This window comes from Anomaloglossus baeobatrachus, chromosome 5 (genome assembly GCF_048569485.1).
Source record: "Anomaloglossus baeobatrachus isolate aAnoBae1 chromosome 5, aAnoBae1.hap1, whole genome shotgun sequence".
Classification (NCBI taxonomy): domain Eukaryota; kingdom Metazoa; phylum Chordata; class Amphibia; order Anura; family Aromobatidae; genus Anomaloglossus; species Anomaloglossus baeobatrachus.
This window is the reverse complement of record NC_134357.1, coordinates 75,562,254-75,577,041: the sequence shown is the minus strand read 5'-3', so window position 1 is coordinate 75,577,041 and position 14,788 is coordinate 75,562,254. Positions and strand designations below refer to the sequence as shown.

The window sequence follows — 14,788 nt, the reverse complement described above, 5'->3', positions numbered from 1 at the left end:
TTTCCCATCTTGCCCTGGATCAGGAAATAGATGGGAGGAGCGGACCAGGACACCAGCGATCAGGAGGAGACGCGGAGAGTAGCTACCGATGTACATAGTCTGGGCGGCCTCCTGAGGTATGAAATTGCGCGATGGGGGACGGCCTAAAGCGGCAGGAGGCAGAATAACGGACACCAGACAGCCCACCCCCGTGTACCATTATCAAGATTTGAATACAAAAAGGTACCACTTTATATAAAGTCTTTATTTTGGTCTGAAAGGGGGTACAAGAACAACAGGAACCTTGCTAGAATGCAGCCCAGGAGCTGCAGAAGGGGAAACCTTTAGGTTTAGAGCAAAATTTCTGCTGACAGGTTCCCTTTAACTGGTGGAAACTGAAGCAGAGGGACCCCAGAGATAATTGTGGCGTTCGACTGGATTCTGCTATATCTCAGGCTTTAGAGCTAAAAGAAAGCAGTATTGAGAAGTTGAATTTTTTTTTTTTCTTTTCTTCTTTCAACAAAAAGGAGAAGAGGAAACATAATAGACCACAGACTAACATAATATCAATGGTGTCCCACTGCTTACAATCGCATCAATGGAACTGCCTACAAGAGCAGCAGCGATCAGAGCTAAATGCCATTCTCTGCTGTTAAATCCCTCAAACGCTGACAGTGGAATTTATGACATGTGGTTGCAGGGGCGCAATGTTCCATGCACCCTACGACGTGATTACAAGGTGTAAATGGATTTTGATAGCGGCCGAGGGCCTGATGAAGACCCCGTCCCTGTCGAGATGACGCTTATTCTGTGGTTGCCGTACATGTGAAACCGTGAGCTTCACTATATACTGTGGTGATGCAGTATGTAGAACAAGTGATCAGATGGTTGTAGGTTCAAATAAATAAAGTTTAAACTATATAGTTATGTTATATATAAAAATTAAAAAAAAAAAATTAAATAAAATCACAATGAAAAAAAAACAAAAAAAAAACAAAACACAACAACTTGCAATCACTGTAACAATAAAGTCCAATCAAAATAAAAAAATAATTAGCCAGTGTGGTAAAAGCTGGGGAGAAATAAAAAAAAAAAAAAAAAAAAAAAAGTTTTTTTTTTATGGCCGCAATAAGCAAATCAACGTGAATCCCAAAGTTGTACCACTGAAAGCATCAGCTCACATATCACAAAATATAAGCCCTCACACTGCTCTGTCCATGTGAAAGTTTAGCATCGCTGCAATAGTACTGACCTGGAGACTCATACTTCCAGATCATTTTTATCAAACCTTGAGTGTTTTAAAAACACAATCCCCCCAAATAAAAATAAATTTATAAAAAAAAAAAAAAAATAAAACTAGGGTAGAATTGCCTTGGTTTTTTTGCAATTTTACTTCACTTAGAATTTTTAGGATTTCTTTTTCTTCATTTCCAGTACATTATATGTTAAAGTGAATGGTGTTAAAAGGGAGCAGTTCTGGGTGCATATTGCTAATCCCTGCCTAACCATCCTGTATCTAGTAGCATAGATGAAGAGATCTTTACAAAAAGTATATTTCTAAAGATCCTTTATGATATGCTAATAAGGCCAGGGACTAGTCACAAGGGCATTAGTTCCGTTGGCTAGTCGGCCCCCTTAGCATGTTAGTACTCCCACAGGGGCGTACTAACAAGCTAATGAAGGCGCAGCATCAGAGGATGGTCGTGCTCACCTTTCTGCTGCAATTGTGTCCCACTCCTGGATTTCGGCTCATTGTGCATGGTCCTGGACTTTCGGTCATATGCACTATGGAGTCGAGTGTACGCGTCCCACCTTCAAACCCATGTAGTGCGCTTGACCGAACGTCCGGGATTATGCGCGTGGTTCTGGGTTGCACATTCCACCTGACAGATTCCCTTTAAGAGATACCGCTCATACCGCAACAAAAACTTAACATCTGACAACGGAAATATAAAAACAGTTATAGCTATATGACAAAGGGAAAGAAAAAAGTAAACAAAAAAAAAAAGTTAAAAAAAAAAAAAAAAACAAAAACAGAAAATAGCCTGGTCACGAAAGGTTGAATATGCATCTGTCAGCGGGTGGCGGGGGCGGGGGTGGCCTTCTGATGAGTAAGGCTTTCGGTGAGTCCTTCAGGCCATTTTACGGATACCAGTGTACTGCTGATGGATCCCCTGTGTTGGTGATAGAGGTAACACATACTCCCTAAGGCCCTGTGCGCACGCTGAGGATTTACCGCGGAATTACTGCAAAAAACGTGTAACATTTCTGCAGTCATTTCCCAGCAAATCCTATGGGTTTTAAAAAATGCTGTGCGCACACTGCAGGTTTTTTTTTTTTTTTTTTTTTATACCCGCGGATCTTCCGTTGCGGAATTAATGAGCATGTCACTTCTCCGCAGGTACCTGCGGTTTTTGCCATAGATAATTGTTACGAGGGGGACCCGGGGAAGCGTGCCAAGATGGGGAATGGACAGCTTCCGCCGGTCAAGGTCCACTATGCGGTGTAAGGGACCGCTGCTATGGTGGGTGAAGAGTGAGCGGGTTGCTGCTAGCGATCGTCTGGAATGTCACAGACGATCTATGTACACCGGTCTGCCCTAACCCGTGTGGGTTGTATGGCAGGGATCACACGGCTCGGTGTACCTGTTGCACGGGGAAGCACAGAGGTGCCCACGCACGTGTGCTTTCAATAACCAGGTGAGTCCGGTGGAGACTCGAGGAGCTCACCTGGGACAGGAACACGGCCTGTTGAAGGAGCTACTGCCGGAGCAGCAAGGCAGGGACACGGCCTGCAAACCAGGTACTGCCTAAGCAGCAAGGGCCAAGCCCACAGAAGACGATAATGCCTGAGCAGTGGCGTGGCAGCACGCTGCCAGACATCCAAACATAGAAGGACGGTCGCGCGCCGCCATGATGGCAGGAGGAGCTTTTAAGGAGGTGTAGCTCCAGCCAAGGGCGGGCGCGAGGCGGAGATGACGGACTTGACCCAATCAGGATCCACGACATCCCAGCCTGGCCAGTCAGGATTCACCACATCACCAGCCTTGTCATCAAGCCGTGTGACGTCAGTGGGCGAATCAGGGTCCACCAAGCATAGCACATGCTCACCCTCCTGCCTCTGGGAAATAGAGGCGGGATTCTCGGTCTCACAATGTGTAGAGATAACGGGAGTCTCACTGCTTCCCTGAACAGCAAACCTCTGCACATTGCGCAACCTCACAGACCTTCGAGGCTGCTGAGCAGGAGGAGCTGCGGCAGGCAAGGAATGGGAGACCGCCTCATTTCTTGCAACAGGAGTACCACTAGGTGTCACCCTTGTGCTGCCTCTCTGAGCAGGTTTCTCCTGCAGTCTGTCAGACCTTCGGCGCTGCTGAGCAGGTGCGCTCGTGGCAGGCAAGGAGACTGTCTCATTCCTTGCCACAGGAGAGCCACGAGGTGTAACAGATAATGGTAAAAACCGCGGGAACCAACGTGTGGAAAATCAGCAAAAAAAAAACGCCGCAAAAAACGTGGGTGCGGGATTCTTTCAGAGGGTCCATTTTTTTCTTAAGAAGATGGCACTTTCTAGTGCGCACATAGCCTTAGTGCAGAAAACTGGAGAAAGTAAAAAAAAAAGGGGCCTAATATGTTTTTTTTATAAGCCAATAACCCTCTTCTTGACGGCTATAGTACAATAACAAGTGTAAATATAGTGATGTGGACAATCGGTTCTTGTTTGCTTTGGTTTCCACCAAGCAATGATGTGGAGGGGTTGTATGGATCGTTCCCCCTCCGCTCCAGTGCTGTGACTGTCGGCAGCACATACCCGCTGTACACGACGTGCTACCAACCAATGATGAGTTTTATGGCGGCATAAAGTGCAATCAATAACAAACTAGAGCTTTGCCGTTGATCGCCGGACATGTTAACACTTGGCATTGATCAGGAATAGCCATTTATTTAGACAGTCATCGGCCAGGTGCAAAAACAAGGTGTCAAAAATTATTAATTAGAGACAAAACCTAAAATCAACACGATGGAGGCGCATTGTTGGCTTATGTAGCTGATGAATGACATGACACGCTGATGAAAGTACGGCTAACAATAGCCCATGATTGGCCGCTGTCACCGCCGATCGGCCCAGAGCCTCTGATTTTCTCTTTGTGATATGTTAAAAGGCCCCTACAAAGTCACATGTACACGAGAGCCACCATGGAGTCCACAAACAGCTCTTTGAAGCAAACTATAGTCAGACAGGTTGGATTTTAGTCGTCCGCAGATAACCAGGGCCTGAGGCTCCCAATTGCTGCTCATCTCCCCTTACAGAAAGGTCATCTACGCCCGGCTGTGAAGAAGGGAGGAATTATGTGCTCCGACGCCGGCGAGAAGAACAGTGATCAGGATGAAGGCCAAGAAAAAAGGCACCAACAGTTTCATGCATGAAACAGTCCATAAGACTGGTGACACCAAGTGGTCCATGTGACCGCAACTTTCAGATTTGCCACATTCCGCATAGACGTGCGTGGCCTCGCTCAATACAAGTGAGCTGAACACGGCCTTATGGGCCTAATCAGAATTTTGCTGGTAGCACGTAAATTGCCTACATGACCGCCTACTCCCTGCGTCAGCACAGAGAGGAGTCACTAATCTAGTCACATACGCTGATTGCAGGCGTGCACCCCAAGCCTGGACAACCCCTTTAAATTTAGGACAGTAGTAAGAACTCTCCCCCAGTGTTCTGCCCACAGTGATCCACTACAGTACCACGTATGGTATACTGCAGTCAGTCAGGTAGGTAGGAGGACAGTCCTCTTTCTTAAAAGGTTTTCAGCTTCTAAATAAAGTCCAAACACAATGTATATATTAATATATTTATATTGTTTCTTGTTTTAGATAAATAAATGTGTAGCATGAATCACAGCCAGCACCGCTGCAGGCAATCGACAGTCTCTACCTGGTGTGTCCATAGTGAGAAACCTATCAATCACCTGCAGTAGCGCCGGGAAGAGCCGCTCCAGAATGATCTCCACTATGGCCTCTGACCGAATCTTAAAAAAAATAAAATAAACAAATATATATATAAATAAAATAAAAAAAAAATTATATCACTGGGTTTCTGCCACCTAATCAGAGTGGAATGAAGTGGGGGCAGAGATGCTGATTCCAGTGTTGTGTCAATAATAATAATAATAATAATAATAATAATAATAATATTTATTCATTTATATAGCGCTATTAAATCCATAGCGCTTTACATACATTGACAACACTGTCCCCATTGGGGCTCACAATCTAAATTCCCTATCTGTATGTCTTTTGGAGTATGGGAGGAAACCGGAGTACCCGGAGGAAACCCATGTAAATACGAGGAGAAAATACAAACTCCTGCAGATGTTGTCCTTGGTGGAAATTGAACCCAGGACCCCAGTGCTGCAAGACTGCAGTGCTAACCACTGAGCCACCGTGCCGCCACTTACTGGTGTACCTGTTATAAAGTCACTGTTTTATCAGCAGGAGATTATCACTAGTGGACTAGTAAACCTACTGCTAGGAAGTCCAATCCTGACCCCCACTGATTAGCAGCTTTCTGCCTATGCACAGCGTAAACAGAGCGCTGTTAATTAGCCTTGTCGGTGGGTTTATACAGGGCTCAGCATTCAGAGAACTGGTATATCTGCAAAAAGTGCTTTTATAAAAACTGCAGCACCCAGTAAAGTAAGTGACATCGCTGGAATTAGGGTCTCTGCCCCTTCATCATGCTTATCCCAGATGTGGTAGGAAAGACCTGGTGAGAGCTTCCTTCTAAAGTATGTGTTCTCTAAACTGCAGGAGCATTTCAAGTAAAACTGTCCCTGAATAAAGCAATTGTTAATAATGCATACATAAAGCAAACAAAAATCCAGACAGAAAAATTATTGGTAAAGTGTGTAAACACAATTTTAAAATATAACTTTTAATAATATAATTAAAATATTAAAACCACACACACATTACTGGTTACAACTGCAAATATTAGGACAGAAAAAACAGGAAGATAGAAGAATCACAGAAACCTCCCCAATAATGTCACACGGTTGTACTACAAATGAGGGCCTCAGTCTGCCGGGTCCAGTAATGCTTGGTCTCTAATGGGAAAAACAACCTTTAAGTTAGGGTACCGTCACACTTTAGCGATGCAGCAGCGATCTGACCTGGTCATGATCGCTGCTGCGTCGCTACATGGTCGCTGGTGAGCTGTCAATCAGGCAGATCTCACCAGTGACCAGCCCCCAGCCAGCAACGACGTGGAAGCGACGCTGCACTTGCACGGAGCCGGCGTCTGGAAGCTGCGGACACTGGTAACTAAGGTAAACATCGGGTATGGTTACCCGATGTTTACCTTAGTTACCAGCGCACACCACTTTGCGCTGGCTCCCTGCACTTGTAGCCACAGCACACATTGGGTTAATAAGCAAACCTTTGCTTATTTACCTGATGTGTCCTCCGGCTACGTGTGCAGGGAGCAGGAGCCGGCACTGGCAGCGTGAGAGCTGCAGACGCTGGTAACGAACGTAAATATCGGGTGACCACCTTGGTTACCTGATGTTTACCTTGGTTACAGCTTACCTCAGGCTGTCAGACGCCGGCTCCTGCACATTCAGGATTGTTGCTCTCTCGCTGTCACAGCGATGTGTGCTTATCAGCGGGAGAGCAACAATAAAAAAAACGAACCAGGGCTGTGTGTAACGAGCAGCGATCTCACAGCAGGGGCCAGATCGCTGCTCAGTGTCACACACAGCGAGATCGATAATGAGGTCACAAAAAACGTGACTCAGCAGCGATCTCGCTGTGTGTGAAGCACCCCTTAGTCCGAGGTCATGTGCACTGAGCCTAAATCCAGGGTCAGACGCGATGGCGGCGGAGAGGTGAGAGATCATCCTCTGATGCTGCGTATTCATTAGCATGATTGCACGCCCACAGAGAGGTACTAACATGCTGATGGGGCCGACTAGCCAGGGGAACTAACGCCCAGGAGACTAGTCCCCGCGCTCATTAGCATACGATAAAAGATCTTTAGAAATACTTTTTCTAATGATCTCTTTATCTATGCTAGTGTATACAGGGACGGTTAGGCAGGGATTAGCAATATACACCCAGAACCGCTCGTGGTGCTGGATATATATTCACCTGACAGGTTCCCTTTAATTGGTTAAAGATGCTCCTGGACCGCCCGACGCATTTTGTAATACTCATCAGTGCAGCAGTGGCCAATGGAGCAAAAGCTTAGCCATTCATTAATAATGGGCCTCCATCGTAGAGTGTCCGGGCATATTAGAGTGCGCCAATTAAGGTCAGAGTCTTTGCCATCGCTGGTATTTATTTTTTTACTTGTATGTATAAGCCATTGAGCCACTTCCAACGGGACAACAAATTAAGAAGCCTGGAGCAGATACAAGAAGCGCCAAAGACTGGACACTGAACTGCAAATCACTGTGAGCCACACCTGGCGCCGCTAGGAAACCCCCTCCGCCGTGGGCCACACCTGACGCCGATAGCAGACCCCTGCATTGTTATGGTTGCCACTGACGATATAAACCACAAGTCAGATGTGAGAAGGAACAGAATGACTATGTCAGTCAGCTGGGAGACGGACGACACTTCCTGTTGTGACTTCTAACGTACGACTCGTCCCTTTTCCATCAGACGCTGTGACACCATAAAGAGCGCAGCCCACCAGAAACTGGTGTGTCATGTGAGGATACCATATGGGCGTGTGTCATGTGATGATACCATATGGACAATACCAGACCATATAGGCTATATACAACGAGAGCAACAAATAGAGACCGGGAACAATCCCAGAAATAAGAACACTGGAAAAATGGTGTCATCTCATAATCCCATTGGATCCACACAAAACAGGTTGTCATTATGTAACTATACCTGGTCCAAAGAGACAGATAGTCAGGTCCATATACAGGCAGAAGCCGTGGGATACATCCTATAGCCTAGTGCCCCCTGTACCTGCAGCCCCCAGCAGTATCGGGGCAGCCCCTGCCGGCTGTGCCCGGCTCTCACCCCCCCCCCCCCCCTGCCGGCTGTGCCCGGCTCTCACCCCCCCCCCCCTGCCGGCTGTACCCGGCTCTCTTCCCCCCGCCGGCTGTGCCCGGCTCTCTTCCCCCCCCGCCGGCTGTGCCCGGCTCTCTTCCCCCCCCGCCGGCTGTGCCCGGCTCTCTTCCCCCCCCGCCGGCTGTGCCCGGCTCTCTTCCCCCCCCGCCGGCTGTGCCCGGCTCTCTTCCCCCCCCGCCGGCTGTGCCCGGCTCTCTTCCCCCCCCGCCGGCTGTGCCCGGCTCTCTTCCCCCCCCGCCGGCTGTGCCCGGCTCTCTTCCCCCCCCGCCGGCTGTGCCCGGCTCTCTTCCCCCCCCGCCGGCTGTGCCCGGCTCTCTTCCCCCCCCGCCGGCTGTGCCCGGCTCTCTTCCCCCCCCGCCGGCTGTGCCCGGCTCTCTTCCCCCCCCGCCGGCTGTGCCCGGCTCTCTTCCCCCCCGCCGGCTGTGCCCGGCTCTCTTCCCCCCCGCCGGCTGTGCCCGGCTCTCTTCCCCCCCGCCGGCTGTGCCCGGCTCTCTTCCCCCTGCCGGCTGTGCCCTGCTCTCTTCCCCCTGCCGGCTGTGCCCTGCTCTCTTCCCCCTGCCGGCTGTGCCCTGCTCTCTTCCCCCTGCCGGCTGTGCCCTGCTCTCTTCCCCCTGCCGGCTGTGCCCTGCTCTCTTCCCCCTGCCGGCTGTGCCCTGCTCTCTTCCCCCTGCCGGCTGTGCCCTGCTCTCACCCCCCTGCCGGCTGTGCCCTGCTCTCACCCCCCTGCCGGCTGTGCCCTGCTCTCTTCCCCCTGCCGGCTGTGCCCTGCTCTCACCCCCCTGCCGGCTGTGCCCTGCTCTCACCCCCCTGCCGGCTCTGCCCTGCTCTCTTCCCCCTGCCGGCTGTGCCCTGCTCTCACCCCCCTGCCGGCTGTGCCCTGCTCTCACCCCCCTGCCGGCTGTGCCCTGCTCTCTTCCCCCTGCCGGCTGTGCCCTGCTCTCTTCCCCCTGCCGGCTGTGCCCTGCTCTCACCCCCCTGCCGGCTGTGCCCTGCTCTCACCCCCCTGCCGGCTGTGCCCTGCTCTCTTCCCCCTGCCGGCTGTGCCCTGCTCTCACCCCCCTGCCGGCTGTGCCCTGCTCTCTTCCCCCTGCCGGCTGTGCCCTGCTCTCTTCCCCCTGCCGGCTGTGCCCTGCTCTCTTCCCCCTGCCGGCTGTGCCCTGCTCTCTTCCCCCTGCCGGCTGTGCCCTGCTCTCACCCCCCTGCCGGCTGTGCCCTGCTCTCACCCCCCTGCCGGCTGTGCCCTGCTCTCACCCCCCTGCCGGCTGTGCCCTGCTCTCTTCCCCCTGCCGGCTGTGCCCTGCTCTCACCCCCCTGCCGGCTGTGCCCTGCTCTCACCCCCCTGCCGGCTCTGCCCTGCTCTCACCCCCCTGCCGGCTCTGCCCTGCTCTCTTCCCCCTGCCGGCTGTGCCCTGCTCTCTTCCCCCTGCCGGCTGTGCCCTGCTCTCACCCCCCTGCCGGCTGTGCCCTGCTCTCTTCCCCCTGCCGGCTGTGCCCTGCTCTCTTCCCCCTGCCGGCTGTGCCCTGCTCTCCTCAGCACTCACCTCCCCCGCTCGCCTCCATCTCCGGCCGCCGGATGTTTTCTCATTTCCTTCTTTATACAGAAAACTGATCCCCGATGGAATCGATCCGAGCTGTTCCTGTGTGTGCGGCAGGGGGCGCTGTGCCGAGAGGCTGCGGACAGGACTGTGTGCGGCTGGGGCTGTCGGCTCCGTGCTGCGGTTAGTGAGGGGCCGCTCGGATCCTCCCTGTGCTGTATGGACAGGACACGTCAGTGACAGGGAGGCTTCCTGCACAGCAATGCGGCCGATTATCTCCGCAGGGAATTCTGCTCTTCTGTGACTTGTGTTCTCTATTTCTACCATACAGAGCAACAGCTGCACAATATTGTCTGGCACATGTAGTCCTGCAGGTGCCAACCACAGATGTGGCCATAAAAACCGCAAGTGCCAACCATATACAGTCTTGGCCGAAAGTGTTGGCACCCTTGATTAGTCCACAAAATGAAGTATTTTTTCTCATAAAATTATTGTAATTACCTATGTTTTGTTAGGGTACTTTCACACTTGCGTTCAGCGCAGTCCGTCACTATGGAGAATAGCGCAGTCCGTTAACGCACTGCGCTATTCTCCATAGACTTGTATGGACGACGCACTGTAACCCAAGTGTCAGCATTGCATCTGCTGGACGACGCAGCGTCGTTATTTTGACGCTGCGTCGGTTGGAAGAGACGCAGCATGTAACTTTTTTTTGAGCAGCGCAATCCGTAGGATTTCACTGCGCATGCTCTTTTTTTTTTTTTTTAAATCACAAACTTTATTTTGTCTCTCGGTGGCCGAACGTTCAGCTGAGCGCCCGCCCGCCGGCATGCCCGCCCGCCGGCATGTGAGAGCGCTCAGCTGAGCGCCCGGCTGCCGGCTATTGAGAGCGATCAGCTGATCGTTCACAATAGTCTGCTGCCGGTAAAACTGTAAATAAGAAAAAAAAGTTTAAAAAAAAAGCTTCCATTGTTTTGTACGATCCGTAGCATCCGTTGTGCCACTATATGCAACGCATCCGTTGCATCCGTCACACAATGCAATGCTATGGAAGCCGTCCAACGCAAGTGTGAAAGTAGCCGTTTATACATGTTTATTCCCTCTGTATATTGGAACAACATCAACAAAAAAACCTCCCTCTTTCTCCAATTTATTAACCTCCAATAAAAACCGTGCAGGTCCAACGTAATCCATACCACGACATCCCACAACGATCCTGGCTCTGCTACAGCTGAGGTCACAGTGTGTACAGTCACATTAGAAAACGGGACTACGCACTGTGTCTACACACAGGGAGGAGGGGGTGGAGCTCTTCCTCTAGCTCCTCCCTCTGCCTGTAGCTCCTCCCGTAGTCATAGTAAATGGAATACAGACTTTACCATGTACACTTCAGAATTTATATGGTTGCTTCTGTCTTCAGTCACATCATCAATAAATTCTAGTGCCCCAGTGCCATAGGGAGCCGTGCATGCCCATGCAATCACACGGCCTCCACTATGTGTTACAGAGGATGTGCTGTGCTCTGGATCATGATCCGTTCCAAGTCTGCTCCATAATTCCTTCTTCTCATCATTCTGCTGTTGGGGGGTTAAGGGTTAGGCCCACCCCTGCATCTATACCCTGCACACTTATGGCCTGTTTACTGTAAATACTTTGTATAATTTGCAACCAGGTGGCAGTGTTGCAATGCGTATGTCCTGGCACCTAGATAGGCATAGGGAGGAGTAGAGCAGGGGCATATAAGGGAAAGTTGATGGTAGAGGAGACAGGAGAGTCCCCAGGGAGATGTAGAGGAATGAGCCCCCAAGTAAAGAGTCCTGAGCCTATGGGTCAACCCCACAGCTGCAACATGTGGGATCCTGTCCTGATGGTTTAGCCGCGTCCCCCAGGGAGAGGGGTTTAGTTGGAAGGTTGGGGGCTTGGCGTCGGTGTCTGCTGGCAGGAACCAAAAGAAGCCATCACTTACAGAAAAGGTCAGTGCGCCCCTGTTGGTGGGGGTATGTCTGGATGGTCTGGCATGAAAGAGAGACCCCTGGACGGATCCGGGCCCCTGTGCAGTACATGACGTGAAGTGAGGGAAAGAGAGGCTCATACAATCGTATGAAGTGTGAACACCCATTAGACGGATACCGGTGCCAGCAGGATGAGGAGCGAAGTTGTATGAAGATCCCAGGAATAAAGTTGGAATGTTTTGTTTAAGAAAGACCCGAGACTGAATTTTATTGTCTAATGAAGAGAAGTGAATGTGTGAGACTGAGACTGTTACGGAGTCCTCCTGTGTGTGGTGCGGCAACGGGGAGGTGAGGGGTTAATGACAGGTTGAGCTGTGACCTGTTGTTCCCCTGCCGCCACGACTACTACCACCGCTGCCTGCCCCATGCCCCCCACCACACTGGTACAGGTTGATCTGCGTTTCATCTGTCCATACAATACTTTTCCAGAGCTGGGCGGCTTCTTTAGATGTTTTTTGGCAAAGTCTAATCTGGCCTTTCTATTTTTCAGGCTGATTAATGGTTTGCACCTTGTGGTGAACCCTCTGTATTTGCTCTCATGATGTCTTGTCTTTATGGTAGACTTAGAGACTGAAACACCTACTTCCTGGAGAGTGTTCTTCACCTTGGTAGATGTGAAGGGGGTTTTCTTCACCATAGAAAGGATTCTGCAATCATCCACCACTATTGTCTTCCATGGATGTACAGGCATTTTTGAGTTCCTAAGCTCACCAGTGCACTCTTTTTTGTAGAATACACCAAACTGTTGATTTACTCACTCCTAACATTTCTGCTATTTCTCTGATGGAGCTCTTTTTTTTTTTCTTCAGCCTAATGATAGTAATTTTTTCTTCAATTTTGACCGCATGTTGTGGGTTCAGAGCAACAGCTTCCAAATGTAAATGCCACAGCCGGAATCATCTCCAGACCTTTTACCTACTTAAGTGATGATGGATTAATGAGGGAATTGTCCAATTACCTTTAATTCCTTGAAAAAGATGCAGCTACATATTAAAGAGCTCCTTACTCCAGTTAGAATGGGTATACTCTCAAAGTAAGGGCGCTTTTCCACTTGCGTACCACTTTCAATGTGAGAGCATCGGATGCAATATGCTAATGACCCTCTTCTGCGTGCGTCAGCCGAGGGTCATGCGACTGTGATAATAATAATAATCTTTATTTCTATAGCGCCAACTTATTCCGTAGCGCTTTACAATTCAGGAGGATCATATACAAACAAGTAACAGTTATAGAAAATACAATATTTAAAGGGCAAAAAGACAACCCTGCTCGTGAGAGCTTACAATCTACAATGAGATGGGGGGGGAGGTACAAGTGCTTATTTACAATGACAATCTAGCCATCAGTGATGCAATCTTGCGATCGTATCACAGCCTCGGAGAAGAGGGAGGGATCACTTTCTCCCATCTCCTCTGCTGTCTGTCTCTGCGTATATCTTGTATAGACTTGTATGGGGGTGCGTGCGCAGAGAGTGACTACAAAATGCAGCATGCTGCAATTGCACCGAGAGCACGATTTGTGACGAAGAAAAGTAAGCAAGAGGACACTGCCTCATTGATTAACACTGGTGCGAGTGCAATCCAATGTTTTAGCGGATCGCACTCGCACATAGAATCGCAAGTGGAAAAGAGCCACAAGGCTGAGAGTCTGCACTTTAGGCTCATATTGATTATATAACTGCATCTTGAATATGTTTTGATAGACAGCGAAAGGGTCTGTGCGCACATTGCGTATTTACATGCGATTACGCACCATTTTGAATGTCAGCATAAACACATGCGTTCTGTGTCCCCAAAGTCTATGGGAATTAAGCAAATGCCATGAGCATGTTGTGTTTTGAAATGCAGCATTTTCGATGCCAATTTTTTTACAAAATCGATGCGTTCTTAAAAACAACATGTCACTTCTTTTGTGCGTTTTGGATGCTTTTCCCTCTCTGTCTATGGGAGAGCAAGCATCCAGAACGCATCAATTCTGCATTCAAAATGCATCCAGAACACAGCGTTTTGTCACGCCAGAACGCAACGTGCGCACATACCCTAAATGTCAAATCTTGTATCACTTTTCAAATATTTCTAGACCTAACTGTATGTCTATATACCACAAAAAGACATTGGGACTGGTGTATGTACATCACATAGTATCTGCTTTAATGAAGTATTGAAGTATATGTTAGAAGCCCTAGAAAAAGTGTAAAAATTAGTAGAAAAAAAAAGTTCAACACAAAAAGAAAAAAAAACACTCAATGGATCAAAAAAATACTTATCGAGACATAAAAATTAATTATTTAGTAAACAAAAAAAAGTTTTGGTATCCCCATAATCATTACAATGAATCCTTAGCACCATCATACACGGGATATCAAATAATCAGCGCAAACTAAAATTATCCACAGATTATCAGGTTTTTCTGATGATTAGATCCAGTTCTCATACCTGTTGGATCCCGCAGATTAATCTTGCGCGGTCTGCAGTAATGAGAGAGTGTATTGTACTATGTATTTATCCCTATTATTTCACCTCCCTGTCAATGTGGCTTCACATGTCATAAAGAAGGTGGAGATGGTGGTAAATACCTAAATAACAAGGGTATGATTTCTTTCAAATGACACGTTGTGTTGACTTTTTACCCAGCAAACAGACTGAGAATTCATGGTATCCTGTTCTGTAAAGGATGTTGACCGAGTCTGTTTGATATCTGAACGATTCCATGGATCTGTTGTATACAACGGTGACCAGTGTATACAGAGAAATCAGCCCATTTGTTTGAAGGTAAATGTAAAAGTCACGGAGAAACAAAGACTAAGTAGATGCCAACACCCCGTGAATTCATTGCCATATTACCAGTGCTTGAAGCTGATGATACATTCATTTCTATGCAGCCTTGTACTCTGATTATATCATACATGTGTACATTCCATCACAATATGAATTAAAATAATAGCAGCCCTTAGCAAAAATCATTTAGATCTTCCTTCCCCATTTTCGGGGATACTATGCTTGATCCTCCCCTGTTATTATAAGTATTATATAAGACTTTTTTGATCATTTGTTGACCAATAGTATTTAGTGGGTAAATTGTGCAGTCATTGCACTCTGTAGGTGGGCAGTGTTTTAGATGTGTGCAACATCAAGACTGTATGGTTTTAAATTGGCCATATTCAGTGGAACCT

The 14,788-nt window shown here is 48.7% G+C and overlaps 1 protein-coding gene across 2 annotated transcripts in view; it reads right to left on the bottom strand.

Annotated features, from left to right (window-relative positions):
- SLC68A1 (solute carrier family 68 member 1) overlaps positions 1-9,684 on the bottom strand; it is a 48,166-nt gene extending 38,482 nt beyond the window's left edge. Inside the window, exon 1 of one of the 2 annotated variants that reach the window (XM_075352314.1) lies at positions 9,611-9,684. The gene's annotated coding sequence lies outside the window, so the exon portion shown is untranslated. Of the gene's footprint in view, positions 1-7,883; positions 7,943-9,610 lie in introns of those variants that run through there. The other variant, XM_075352316.1, reaches the window with a different exon arrangement.
- Positions 9,685-14,788: the final 5,104 nt, after the last annotated feature.